This window comes from Sapajus apella, unplaced genomic scaffold (genome assembly GCF_009761245.1).
Source record: "Sapajus apella isolate SASKATOON/1434 unplaced genomic scaffold, GSC_monkey_1.0 scaffold10, whole genome shotgun sequence".
Classification (NCBI taxonomy): Eukaryota; Metazoa; Chordata; class Mammalia; order Primates; family Cebidae; genus Sapajus; species Sapajus apella.
The window spans coordinates 37,866,894-37,879,603 of NW_022436950.1; the positions used below are offsets into that span (position 1 = coordinate 37,866,894).

The following is a 12,710-nucleotide window of genomic DNA, read 5'->3' on the forward strand; positions in this document are numbered from 1 at the left end:
TGCTTAGGATTTCTTAGAACTGATAAATGAGTAAGGTTTCAGGATACAAAATTAATGTAAAAGAATCAGTAGCATATCTATATACACCAATATACTCTTAATATGCTGTCAAGCTGAGAACCAAATCAAGACCATAATCCCATTCACAATAGAAAAAAAAAAAGACCTAGGAATACAGCTAACCAAGGAAGTGAAAGATCACTACAAGGAGAATTACAAAATACTGCAGAAAGAAATCATAATTGACACATGTTCATGGATTGGAAGAATCAATATCATTAAAATGGCCTTGCCATCCAAAGCAATCTACAGATTTTAAATGCTATTTCTATCACTCTGCCAATGTCATTTGTCACAGATATAGAAAAAGACTATTCTAAAATTCATATGGAGCTAGAAAAGAGCTCACTACATTTTTTGATGTTTGATTGCTGACAGCTGTTAAGCCTCACCTCTCTTTCTCTTCTGTCCCACATGTCAGCAAGTAATAAGAAGACCTAGCTGTGCCCTTCTTTATTGCCACATAAGCCCCTTCCTGCATGTTTGGGAACCCTTATCCCAGCCCCACCATCTAACTACCATAAAAATTCCAAGCCAGTCTTTTTTCCTGGTTTCTCAAGCCATTTTTTGACCAGCCTGGAAGGTCTTTCATGTTCTCCAAGAAAGCCTTATTATGTAATAATTCTTTTCATGCCCTCTTGGTATGTATTTAGTATCATCAGTCTCAACATTCAAGTCAAACTTTGGGTAAGAGTTCATCCTGACTGTGTGGAATGGTCACAACAGCACAGAAAGCATGGTGTTTAGACAATGACTAGGGGTCTCTCTTATCTTGTTTTAGCTTATTAATAGGCTTTGCCACCTGATAGCAACTATGCTCTTTGAGCTGTTGCCAGCTTGCTAGCTGGCTCTTTGAACTGTGCTGCTTTGTACTACATTTGATGGGTCTTATTGAGCCTCTGTTACTGACTTAACTGGCCTAAGGGCCTAAGTCAGATTTTGTGGTGCTTTTTTTTAGTATTTAATTGGGATTTAGGGAGGGAGGACAGGCCTGGCGCCCTCCTTAACATATCACTGTGTCGAGTGTCTCTGCCTGAACCTATCTGTGCATCTTGGCTTGAATCATTTGTCTCAATTCCGATATAAGCCATGAGTCACACTAGACTTGAAGGAAGCATTCTTACCTTGTGACCAACCAATTGCTTGGATGTCTCAACTGGGCATTGGCCTTCATTCTGTAGCTCTCTTGGGAAAGACTCCACCCTGTATGATATATGGCCCCATTGACGGGCACTTGTATAGAGGAAAGGCAGTCACTATTTGTAGGGACACCATTATTTGAAGATTTGTATTGCTGATGTTCACAATTCTAAAAAGCAGTTAGTTTTATTGCCATAGTTCCATTGCCAGGAAGACCCTATCTCTGACAATACTGATTTAAGGAGGGAGAAATGTATAATACCATAAACATGGTAGAGAGATCTCCCTCGGAATATATAAATAACAAAAAGAGGAAGGAGGATGCCAAAAAGTAAGAAAAAAGAGTAAAGAAGAGAGGCTAGTTACTCATGTGTAGAATCTAAAAAAATCAGCCTCATAGAAGTGGAGACTATGATGATGGTTACCAGATGCTAAGTAGTTAGTGGGCAGGGGTGAATGGAGAGATGTTGGTGAAGGGATATCTAATTACAGTTAGATAGAAAAAATAAATTTCAGGAGATCTATTGTATAGCAGTTAATGATATGTTGTATTCTTGAGAAATGTAAAAAGAGTAGGTGTTACATGTTCTTACCAGAAAAATGATGACTATTCTTAATTAGCTAAATTTGACCATTTCAAAGTGTATATATACTTCAAAATGTCATGTTATATACAATAAAAATATAAATATCTGCCTATTTAAAAAATAAAAACTATTTTTAAAAAACTCAAATTTACACTAAAAAATGCTAGATTTGTCTCATAAAAGAAGCATTTTCAAAGTTAAAAAAGAGGAGGGCCTTATATTGAATATTAATCCATGTATATTAACATAATGACCTCATTGGAATATGTCATTCATTCAGCTAGCTGGAATTAATACAAATTTGTATGAAGTTTTAAAAAAGGAAAAAAAAAAGCCAGATGCAAGGGGAAGAAACAAAAAACTGAAAGAGGTCTACAATTTGACCCAACTGGACAAAATTTACTAACAGAATTTATGCAACAAAAAAGATTAAAAGGGGCCTGGTTGTTTCTACGCCTCTGCAACATAGGTTCTGAATTAACTTTAACATCTGCTGAAATGTACAAATTGACAAACTTTCATGGCCTTACGTCAATACTGGGGCTCAACTTACATTTATAATTTATACCAATCTCACTAAATTTAAATTTAAATTTAAACTAAATTTAGGAGAGCTCCTAAATATAAAATAAAGGACATATACATATGTTTCACCTTAACCATAGGAGCCATTGTTCTACTCAAATTCTCCATGGTCATAGCACCCATCGCCCTAAAATTCTCATTTTAATGGGCATGGATGCTCTGACCCAATAAATAATGAATTAAAAGAAATCTTTGGCATTTATGAATTGCTTTGACAAAATAGGACCCATAGTCCATCCTCTCAGCTAAAATAGTTAATACAGTCCAATGTAAATTAAAATAGGGCCTTCAAAGATTGAAACTTGTGACATGAGATCTAGTTAAGGAAGGGGTGATTATCCCATTTCTCCACTTAATAGTCCAATTTGTCCTGTTCTTAAACTTGGAAAGAATGCATGATGCCTCACAGTAGATTCCTGCAAACTTAATACGGTAGTCCCATCCATTAAGGCCTCCTACCCAATGTTACTGAAGTTACTGACTCCATTCAATCAGCAGTTGATAAATATTTTACTACTATACATTTTGCTAATATATTCTGCACCATGCCTATTTTAACAGCCTCTCAGCCAGTTTGCCTTTATCTCTGAAGGGACACTGCCATCACACACAAACTTTGCAGACAAAATCTTTTATTTTTTTATTTTTTATATATATTTTATTGTACTTTAGATTCTGGGCTACATGTGCAAAACATGCAGGATTGTTGCATAGGTACATACATGGCAATGTGGTTTGCTGCCTCCACCCTCCCATTACCTATATCTGGCATTTCTCCCCATGGTATCCCTCCCCAACCTCCCTACCCCTCACTGTCCCTCCCCTAGGCCCCCCAACATACCCCAGTGTGTGATGCTCCCCTCCCTGTGTCCATGTGTTCTTATTGTTCAACATGCACCTATGAGTGAGAACATGTGGTGTTTTTCTGTTCTTGTGTCAGTTTGCTGAGAATGATGGTTTCCAGATTCATCCATGTCCCTACAAATAACACTCATCCTTTTTCACAGCTGCATAGTATTCCATGGTGTATATGTGCCACATTTTCCTTGTCCAGTCTATCATCAGTGGGCCTTTGGGTTGGTTTCAGGTCTTTGCTATTGTAAACAGTGCTGCAATGAACATATGTGTGCATATGTCTTTATAATAGAATGATTTATAATCCTTTGGATATATACCCAGTAATGGGATTGCTGGGTCAAATGGAATTTCTATTTCTAGGTCCTAGAGGAATCACCACACTGTCTTCCACAATGGTTGAACTAATTTACACTCCCACCAATGGTGTAAAAGTGTTCCTGTTTCTCTACATCCTCTCCAGCATTTGTTGTCTCCAGGTTTTTTAATGATCACCATTCTAACTGGAGTGAGATGGTATCTCAATGTGGTTTTGATTAACGTTTCTCTAATGACCAGTGATGATGAGCATGCTTTCATATGTTTGTTAGCCTCATAAATGTCTTCTTTTGAAAAGTGTCTGTTCATGTCCTCTGCCCACTTTTGAATGGGTTTGTTTGTTTTTTCCTGTAAATCTGTTTTAGTTCTTTGTAGATTCTGGATATTAGCCCTTTGTCAGATGGGTAGATTGCAAAAATTTTTTCCCATTCTGTTGGTTGCCTATTCACTTTAATGATTGTTTCTTTTGCTGTACAGAAGCTCTGGAGTTTAATTCGATCCCATTTGTCTATTTTGGCTTTTGTTGCCAATGCTTTTGGTGTTTTAGTCATGAATTCCTTTCCTATACCTATGTCCTGAATGGTATTGCCTAGGTTTTCTTCTAGGGTTTTTATGGTGTTAGGCCTTATGTTTAAGTTTTTAATCCATCTGGAGTTAATTTTAGTGTAAGGTGTCAGAAAGGGGTCCAGTTTTTGCTTTCTGCACATGGCTAGCCAGTTTTCCCAAAACCATTTATTAAACAGGGAATCATTTCCCCATTGCTTGTTTTTGTCAGATTTGTCAAATATCACATGGTTGTAGATGTGTGGTGTTGCCTCTGATGCCGCTGTTCTGTTCCATTGGTCTATATCTCTGTTTTGGTACCAGTACCATGCTGTTTGATTACTATAGCCTTGTAGTATAGTTTGAAGTCAGGTAGCATGATGCCTGCAGCTTTGTTATTCTTTTTTTAAAATTGTAGTTTAGGTTTTGGGGTACATGTGAAAAACATGCAAGATTGTTGCATGGGTACACACATGGCAGTGTGATTTGCTGCCTTCCTCCCCATCACCTATATCTGTCATTTCTCCCCAGGCTATCTCTCCCCAACTCCCCACCCCTCACTGTCCCTCCCCTATTTCCCCTGCCAGACCCCAGTGTGTGATGCTCCTCTCCCTGTGTCCATGTGTTCTCATTGTTCAGCACCTACCTATGGGTGAGAACACGCGGTATTTGATTTTCTCTTCTTGTGTCAGTTTGCTGAGAATGATGGTTTCCAGGTTCATCCATGTCCCTACAAAGGACACAAACTCATCATTTTTTATGGCTGCATAGTATTCCATGGTGTATATGTGCCGCATTTTCCCTGTCCAGTCTATCATCGATGGGCATTTGGGTTGGTTCCAAGTCTTTGCTGTTGTACATAGTGCTGCAGTGTACATTTGTGTGCATGTGTCCTTATATTAGAACAATTTATAATCCTTTGGATATATACCCAGTAATGGGATTGCTGGGTCAACAACTTTGTTCTTTTTCCTTAGAATTGTCTTGGCTATGCAGGCTCTCTTTTGGTTCCATATAAAGTTTAAGGTGGTTTTTTCCAGTTCTGTGAAGAGGGCCATAGGTAGCTTGATGGGGATAGCATTGAATCTATAAATTACTTTGGACAGTATGGCCATTTTCATGATATTGATTCTTCCTAACCATGAGCATGGAATGTTTTCTTCATCTGTTTGTGTCCTCTCTTATTTCCTTGAGGAGTGGTTTGTAGTTCTCCTTGAAGAGGTCCTTCACATCCCTTGTCAGTTGTATTCCTAGATACTTTATTCTCTTTGTAGCAATTGTGAATGGCAGTTCGTTCTTGATTTGGCTCTCTTTAAGTGCAGACAAAATCTTAACTGCTGCATACAGGAACACAGGTATGACATTACATTGATGACATCTTCCTCCAAGGAGATATACTTGATATATTAATTTAGGACATACAATTATTCACAAAATTATTCACAATTATTCACAAAAGAATTGATGAAAAGAGGACAGGCCATTGCCCCACAGAGCTAGGCCAGCTACCTCAGCTAAAGTCCTGAAAATTATTTGCCAAACTGAGAGCTGCTCTATTCTGACACTATGAAGAAAAAGTTATTGATAATCTCAGCACCTACAACATTCAAGCCCAACAATCTTTAGGTATTTTTGGGTTCTGGAGGCAACATCATCCTCGTATTAGTCCATTTGGCATTGTTATAAGGGAATAGCTGAGGCTGAGTAATTTATAAAGAAAATAGGTATATTTGGCTCGCAGATCTGCAGGATGTACAAGCATGGTACCAGCATCTGCCTAGCTTCTTGTGAGGCCTCAAAGGTTTTACTCATGGCAGAAAGTGAAGGGAGAGCAGGAGCATCACATGGCAAGAGAGGGAGCAAGAGAGAGATGCCAAGCTCTTCTAAACAACCAGCTCTCATGGAAACTCATAGAGCGGGACTCACTCATTACAAAAGGGACAGTACCAAGACATTCATGAGGGATCTACCCCCATGACCAAAACACCTACCAGTAGGCCCACCTTAAACATTGGAGGTGACATTTCAACGTGAGATTTGGAGGGGACAAACATACAAACTATATCATCCTTGTTTACAAATTTTATTTAAGCCTACTTATGCTATTACTTGCAAATTGGCCCACCTTTGAATGGTGTCCCCTCTAACAAAAGACCCAAGAATCTAAGTTACAATAAAACGATCCTTCCTGTTAGTGTCCCCAAGAAACTTCCTTATTAGAAAGGCTTTAGCAACTTCTTCTCATTCCTCCTAGAAACTCTGGACTTCCCATTATAGTCATAAGTTGATCATGGGCTTCTGATGCAAAAAACTGCTCTTCTTCATGCTGTGCTAGCTACGATTACAGTGGCAATTACTGGCCACATATCAGAAACAAAGGCTCTCTCTCATAGGCCCTGAGCCTGTGACCCTTTATACCCAGCTTCCCATTATTTTTTGGTCATTAAGTAGCATCCTTCAAGCTCAGCACAACTACTAAAGCCTCCTTGCTACAGAACAGAACCAAATCCAGGCAGGCTTCTGGAATATCAGAGTTGTAGGCAGTAATGGCCTCCTCTATCTTCGATTCATTGCCAGATGCCACAGTACTAGAGGAGGTCATCTTTCTTCCAAAGCCTTTGGTTACCTGGGGAACCCTTGGGACCAACTCAGTGAACAGCAATGAGAATTCATACATTTGTGGATGACATCATCACCATCACATATGATGGAACTTGCTGGAGAATTGTTGCTTTTCATCCCTTAATCAGATGTACTTGATAAAAGATTGGATCCAAGAGTCAGCACAATTGGCCTAATCTCAGGCAGTCATCATAGCCCTGGTTGCCCTGGCCAACAGTATGACTCACCTGTGCAGTTTTATACACTCTTGGACCATTGCCAATCATCTAGCTGTCTGGTATGGCCAATGGCACCAAAATTCTTTATTCAAAGGTACCCTCTTTGGGGTAAATAATGCTGGGAATCTCTTACCTCACAGATACTCAAATATAAATCGAGGCCACATATATCTCTGCACATACTAAAGCCACAATACAATTCCTTATCAAGGCACTCATTTCACATCTCAAAATATATAAAGCTAAGCTCTTGAATAAAGCATTCAACAGAACTTTTATTCTCCTCGCAGGCCTCATAGAGTTCCATAATGACTTACATAAACAAGATCATATTCAATGAAATGAAACATGGCATATTTCAGTCAAACATTAGAGGTGAACTGCAGTAGTCTCAGTCTATTTCTTGAAGTGAGATTATTGACAACCTTTAAGCCTCACTTCTCTTTCTTCCTCTTCTGGGAAAGGTGATAAGAAAGTCTGCATTTTCTTGTCTTTAGTACTGGCACACAAACCCCTTCCCACATGTAGTAACTCTTATCCTAGCTCCACTTACCTTTTTTTTTTTTTTTTTTTTGAGATGGAGTCTTGCTCAGTTGCCCAGGCTGGAGTGCAGTGGTGCCATCTCAGCTCACTGCAATCTCTGCCTCCCAGGTTCAAGCGATTCTCCTGCCTCAGCCTCCTGAGTAGCCGGGATTACAGACATCCACCACCACGCCCAGCTAATTTTTGTATTTTTAGTATAGACAGGGTTTCGCCATGTTGGCCAGGATGGTCTTGAACTCCTGATCTCGTGATCCACCCACCATGGCCACTCAAAGTGGTGGTTACAGGCATGAGCCACCATGCCCAGCCCCTAACTCTACCTTCTAATCATCAAAAAAATTGCAAGCCAGTCTCCTTTAGCCATTCTCGTACATATGGAACCTGCTTGAAAGGCCTGCCCTGCTTTCCCTAGAGACCTCAAGTAAGTAAGTAATAAATATTTTCCTACCTTCTTGGTATGTTTGTGGCATCAGCAGTCTCAATATTTGAACTAGATTTTGGGTGGAGTCCATCCTACATCCAGGATGGCCACATCAGCAGCAAATTAAACAATGAAGAGGAAATAATGAACAAAATGAAAGAGACACAAACATACTAAAGAAATCAATAAAATAAAAACATAATGCTTTAAAAGACAATTATTTGGAAAGAATGATCGAGGAAAAAGAAGGCATAAATAATGTCAAGAACTAAAAAAAGGGTATTACTACAGATATACCTGCAGACATTAAGTAGGTCATAACAAGATATTGCAAACAACTTTAAACCAGTATATTTGAAGTTTTGATGAAAGGGACTGAGTTCTTGAAAATACAACTTTACCAAAATTGACACACGAATAAACAGAAAATTTAAGTAGTTGTAGTACCTATTTTTAAAAATGGTATTCAGGACTCCAGGCGTGGGTGGCTTGACTAGTGAATTCAATTCTACCAATAATTTAAGGAATAGGTAATGATAATATAATACAAATTATTTCAGATAATAGAAGATGTAACATTCCCATCTTGCAGGTCAGTGTAATTTTCATGTCAAAACTTGTCAAGAATGCTACAAAAAGAACAATTATAAGCTAATTTCATTTACATAGATGTAAAAAGTATAAGCAAAATATTAGATAAATCCAGTGAGTCATAAAAAGATAATACATAATGAACAAGTCAAGTTTATTCTGTAAGTACAAGGATGATTTAATTTTTAAAAAGTCAACTAGGCGAGACGTAGGTGACACTTCCGGCCGGTGCCAGGCAACGGAGCGCATGCGCCATAGCTCTCCAGACCAGGAAGGCTGTACTTAGCAGGTCTCTAGGAGTTGCAGGATGGGATGTGAGGTGGTCCTGCCTCGCCGCTTTCAGTCCCTAGTCTCTGGATCCCCGCCCTCCAGACGCCTTTGAAATGTGCCTGGGTCACGGTCCTCACTCATGCCTCAGAACCGCGAAGAAAGATAGCTTGCATGTTTGCTGTAAAACATAGTTGGTAGTGAGAGGTAGAGAGTGTTCAGCACCCTTGTTCCTCCCGACCCCCCTAGACAGAGGCAGGGCTCTGCGGGAAGGATTCCCCCTCATCTTGGCCCTACAGCCCACGGTTGGGCGCTAAACCCAGGCCACTGCTGGGCGAGCGAGGCGGGCTCCAGAGGAAGCTGATGCCTAATGATGGCTCAGTCAAACATGCTCCATGTGGCTGATGTGTTGAGCCAAGATGAACTGCGCAAAAAGCTATACCAGACATTTAAGGATCGGGGTATACTGGACACACTCAAGACACAACTTCGAAACCAGCTAATTCATGAGTTGATGCATCCTGTATTGAGTGGAGAACTGCAACCTCGGTCCATTTCAGTGGAAGGGAGCTCTCTCTTAATAGGCGCCTCTAACTCTTTAGTGGCAGATCACTTACAAAGATGTGGCTATGAATATTCACTTTCTGTTTTCTTTCCGGAAAGTGGTTTAGCAAAAGAAAAGGTATTTACTATGCGGGATCTATTACAACTCATTAAAATCAACCCTACTTCCAGTCTCTACAAATCACTGGTTTCAGGATCTGATAAAGAAAACCATAAAGGTTTTCTTATGCATTTTTTAAAAGAATTGGCAGAATATCATCAAGCTAAAGAGAGTTGTAATATGGAAACTCAGACAAGTTCAACATTTAGCAGAGATTTTCTGGCTGAGAAGCTTCAGCTTATTGATGATCAATTTGCAGATGCTTACCCTCAGTGTATCAAATTTGAGTCTTTAGAAATAAAGCTAAATGAATATAAGAGAGAAATAGAAGAGCAACTTCAGGCAGAAATGGGTCAAAAGTTGAAGTTTTTTAAAGATACTGAGATAGCAAAAATTAAAATGGAAGAGAAAAAAAAGTATGAGAGGGAATTAGCCATATTCCAGAATGATTTTGAGAAAGCTTGTCAAGCAAAATCTGAAGCCCTCATTCTTCGGGAAAAGAGTACCCTTGAGAGAATTCAAAAGCACCAAGAGATTGAAACAAAAGAAATTTATGCTCAACGGCAACTTTTACTAAAAGATATAGATTTACTAAGAGGAAGAGAAGCAGAGCTGAAGCAAAGAGTTGAAGCTTTTGAATTGAACCAGAAGCTCCAGGAAGAAAAACATAAAACCATGACTGACGCACTCAGGAGACGGGAGCAGAATATAAAGAGTTTCGAGGAGACCTACGACCAAAAGCTCAAGAATGAACTTTTAAAGTATCAGCTTGAACTAAAGGATGACTACATCATTAGAACTAATCAGCTCATTGAAGATGAAAGGAAGAATAAAGAAAAAGCTGTTCATTTGCAAGAGGAGCTCATAGCTATTAGTTCAAAAAAAGAGGAACTCAATCAATCTGTAAATCGTATGAAAGAACTTGAGCTTGAGTTAGAGTCTGTCAAAGCCCAGTTTTTGGCAATAACAAAACAAAACCATATGCTAAATGAAAAGGTTAAAGAGACGAGTGATTATTCACTACTAAAAGAAGAGAAACTGGAGCTTCTGGCACAAAATAAATTACTTAAACAACAACTGGAGGAGAGTAGAAATGAAAACTTGAGTCTCCTAAACCGCCTATCTCAGCCAGCTCCTGAACTTGCAGTCTTTCAGAAAGAACTATGGAAAGCAGAAAAGGCTATGGTAGTTGAGCATGAGAAGTTTGAACGCCACAGGAAAGCTCTGCACAAACAACTACAAGATGAAATTGAGCATTCTACACAGCTGAAGGCCCAGATACTAGGTTACAAAGCTTCTGTAAAGAGGTTAACTATTCAAGTTGCTGATTTAAAATTGCAACTGAAGCAAACTCAGACAGCCCTAGAGAATGCAGTGTACTGCAATCCAGAGCAGTCTGTGATCGATCGTTCTGTCAATGGATTAATAAATGGCAACACGGTGCCTCGCAATGGAGAGATAAGCGGGGATTTATTGAACAATCCTTTTAAACAGGAAAAAGTTCTAGCAGGTATGGTTGAATCAAGGATCACAAATTATCCAAATGCAGGGGTGGAGGGTAGTTCCCCTGATTCTGACCTTGAGTTTGTAGCCAATACTAAGGCAAGGGTCAAAGAGCTTCAGCAAGAGGCCGAACACTTGGAAACAGCTTTTAGAAGTTACCATCAGAGAGCCATTAAAAACCCTGCCAAAAGCCTGCTACCAGCAAAGAGCCCACCATCTCTGCACTTGCCGGAAGCCTTGAAAAATATTACTTCCAGTTCCCCAGAAAGACACATTTTTGCAGAGGACAGAGTTGTCTCTGAGCAGCCTCAAGTGGGCACACTTAAAGAAGAAAGGAATGATCTCTTGGAAGCACTGACAGGCAGTGCAGCCTCGAGGCTATGCTGGCGCACTTCCCCCAGATGCCTCTTCTCCACACCCCTTCCAAAAGCAAAAAGAAGCCTTGAAAGTGAAATGTATCTGGAAGGTATGGGCAGATCACACGTTGTTTCCCCCGGTCGTTGTCCTGACAGAATGCCCCCGCCATCACCCACTGAGTCTAGGCACAGCCCCTCAATCCCTCCCTTCTCCAGCCCTCCGGAGCAGAAAGTGGGTCTTTACCAAAGACAAACTGAACTTCAAGACAAAAGTGAATTTTCAGATGTGGACGAGCTAGTTTTTAAGGATAAGGAGGAATCGAAATCGTCTTTTGAATATGCAAGGAACGTGCCAAGGCAGTTTGAAATGGATGGGCTCTTTCCTGCCAGGGATATGCCTCATGTGGGCACTGCTGCAGCTGCTGTGCCCCTCTCATACCAGCACCCAAGTGTACATCAGGAACAAATTGAAGAACAAAAGGAAGAAGAAAAAATATGGGAACAGCAAGTGAAAGAACGAGGGCAGAGAGAAGAAAGAAGGCAGAGTAACCTACAAGAAATTTTAGAGAGGGAACGAAGAGAACTAGAAAAACTGTATCAGGAAAGGAGGATGATTGAAGAATCACTGAAGATTGAAATGGAAAATGAATTAGAAATGAGTAATCAAGAAATGAAAGACAAATCTGTTCACAGTGGAAATCCTTTAGAGAAATACATGAAAATCCTCCAGCAGGAGCAAGACCAGGAGTTGGCAGATAAGAGATCAAAAAAGATGGTCCAAGAAGACTCCCTAGAGGACACATTGCAGTCTAGTGACAAAGTAGAATGTTTAACAGGCTCTTCTCATGAAGAACCAGATGACTGTTGGTAACTATGTTTGCTGCCCAGCTTCTAACTTACATACCATGAGAAGTTACATAACATTTACTCCTTTTTAAATGATTCTCTATCATCAGACCCCCCCAAAAAATTCAACTAAATTGACTGCATTAACAGAATAAAGGAAAAAAAAAAACTGGCTTTTTCTATAAACTCAATGGATGTGGAGAAAAGCATTTGATAAAATTCAACAATCACCCATAGCAAAAATTCTTAGAAAATTAGGAGTGAAGCAGAATTTCCTTACTCTAATAAAGGTTTTATGCAAACCTGTTATCCCTGCTTCTGAACAATAATGTCCTTGAATTATTATTCAGTACAATATGGCAAGAAAAATTAAAATAATTGGGAAAAAAGAACTAAAACTATTCCTTAAAGATGATATGATTGTATACTTAGAAAATCCAAAAGCAGTTCACATAAAATGTTGGCATTAACAAGAAAATTTAACAAGGTTTTTGGATACAAGGTCAATGTACAGTGTTTAAAAATATGGTAGCCACAAAGAACTATAAAAAATCTTTAAAAATACTATTTACCATACTAGCAAAAGTATTG

The 12,710-nt window shown here is 39.4% G+C and overlaps 1 pseudogene across 1 annotated transcript; it reads left to right on the plus strand.

The window, feature by feature from the left end:
* The first annotated feature begins 9,060 nt into the window (after nt 1-9,060).
* LOC116551941 lies at nt 9,061-12,225 on the plus strand (annotated as a pseudogene). Its single transcript, XR_004269135.1, has one exon. The product of XR_004269135.1 is annotated as an oral-facial-digital syndrome 1 protein pseudogene (transcript).
* The last annotated feature ends 485 nt before the right edge of the window (nt 12,226-12,710 follow it).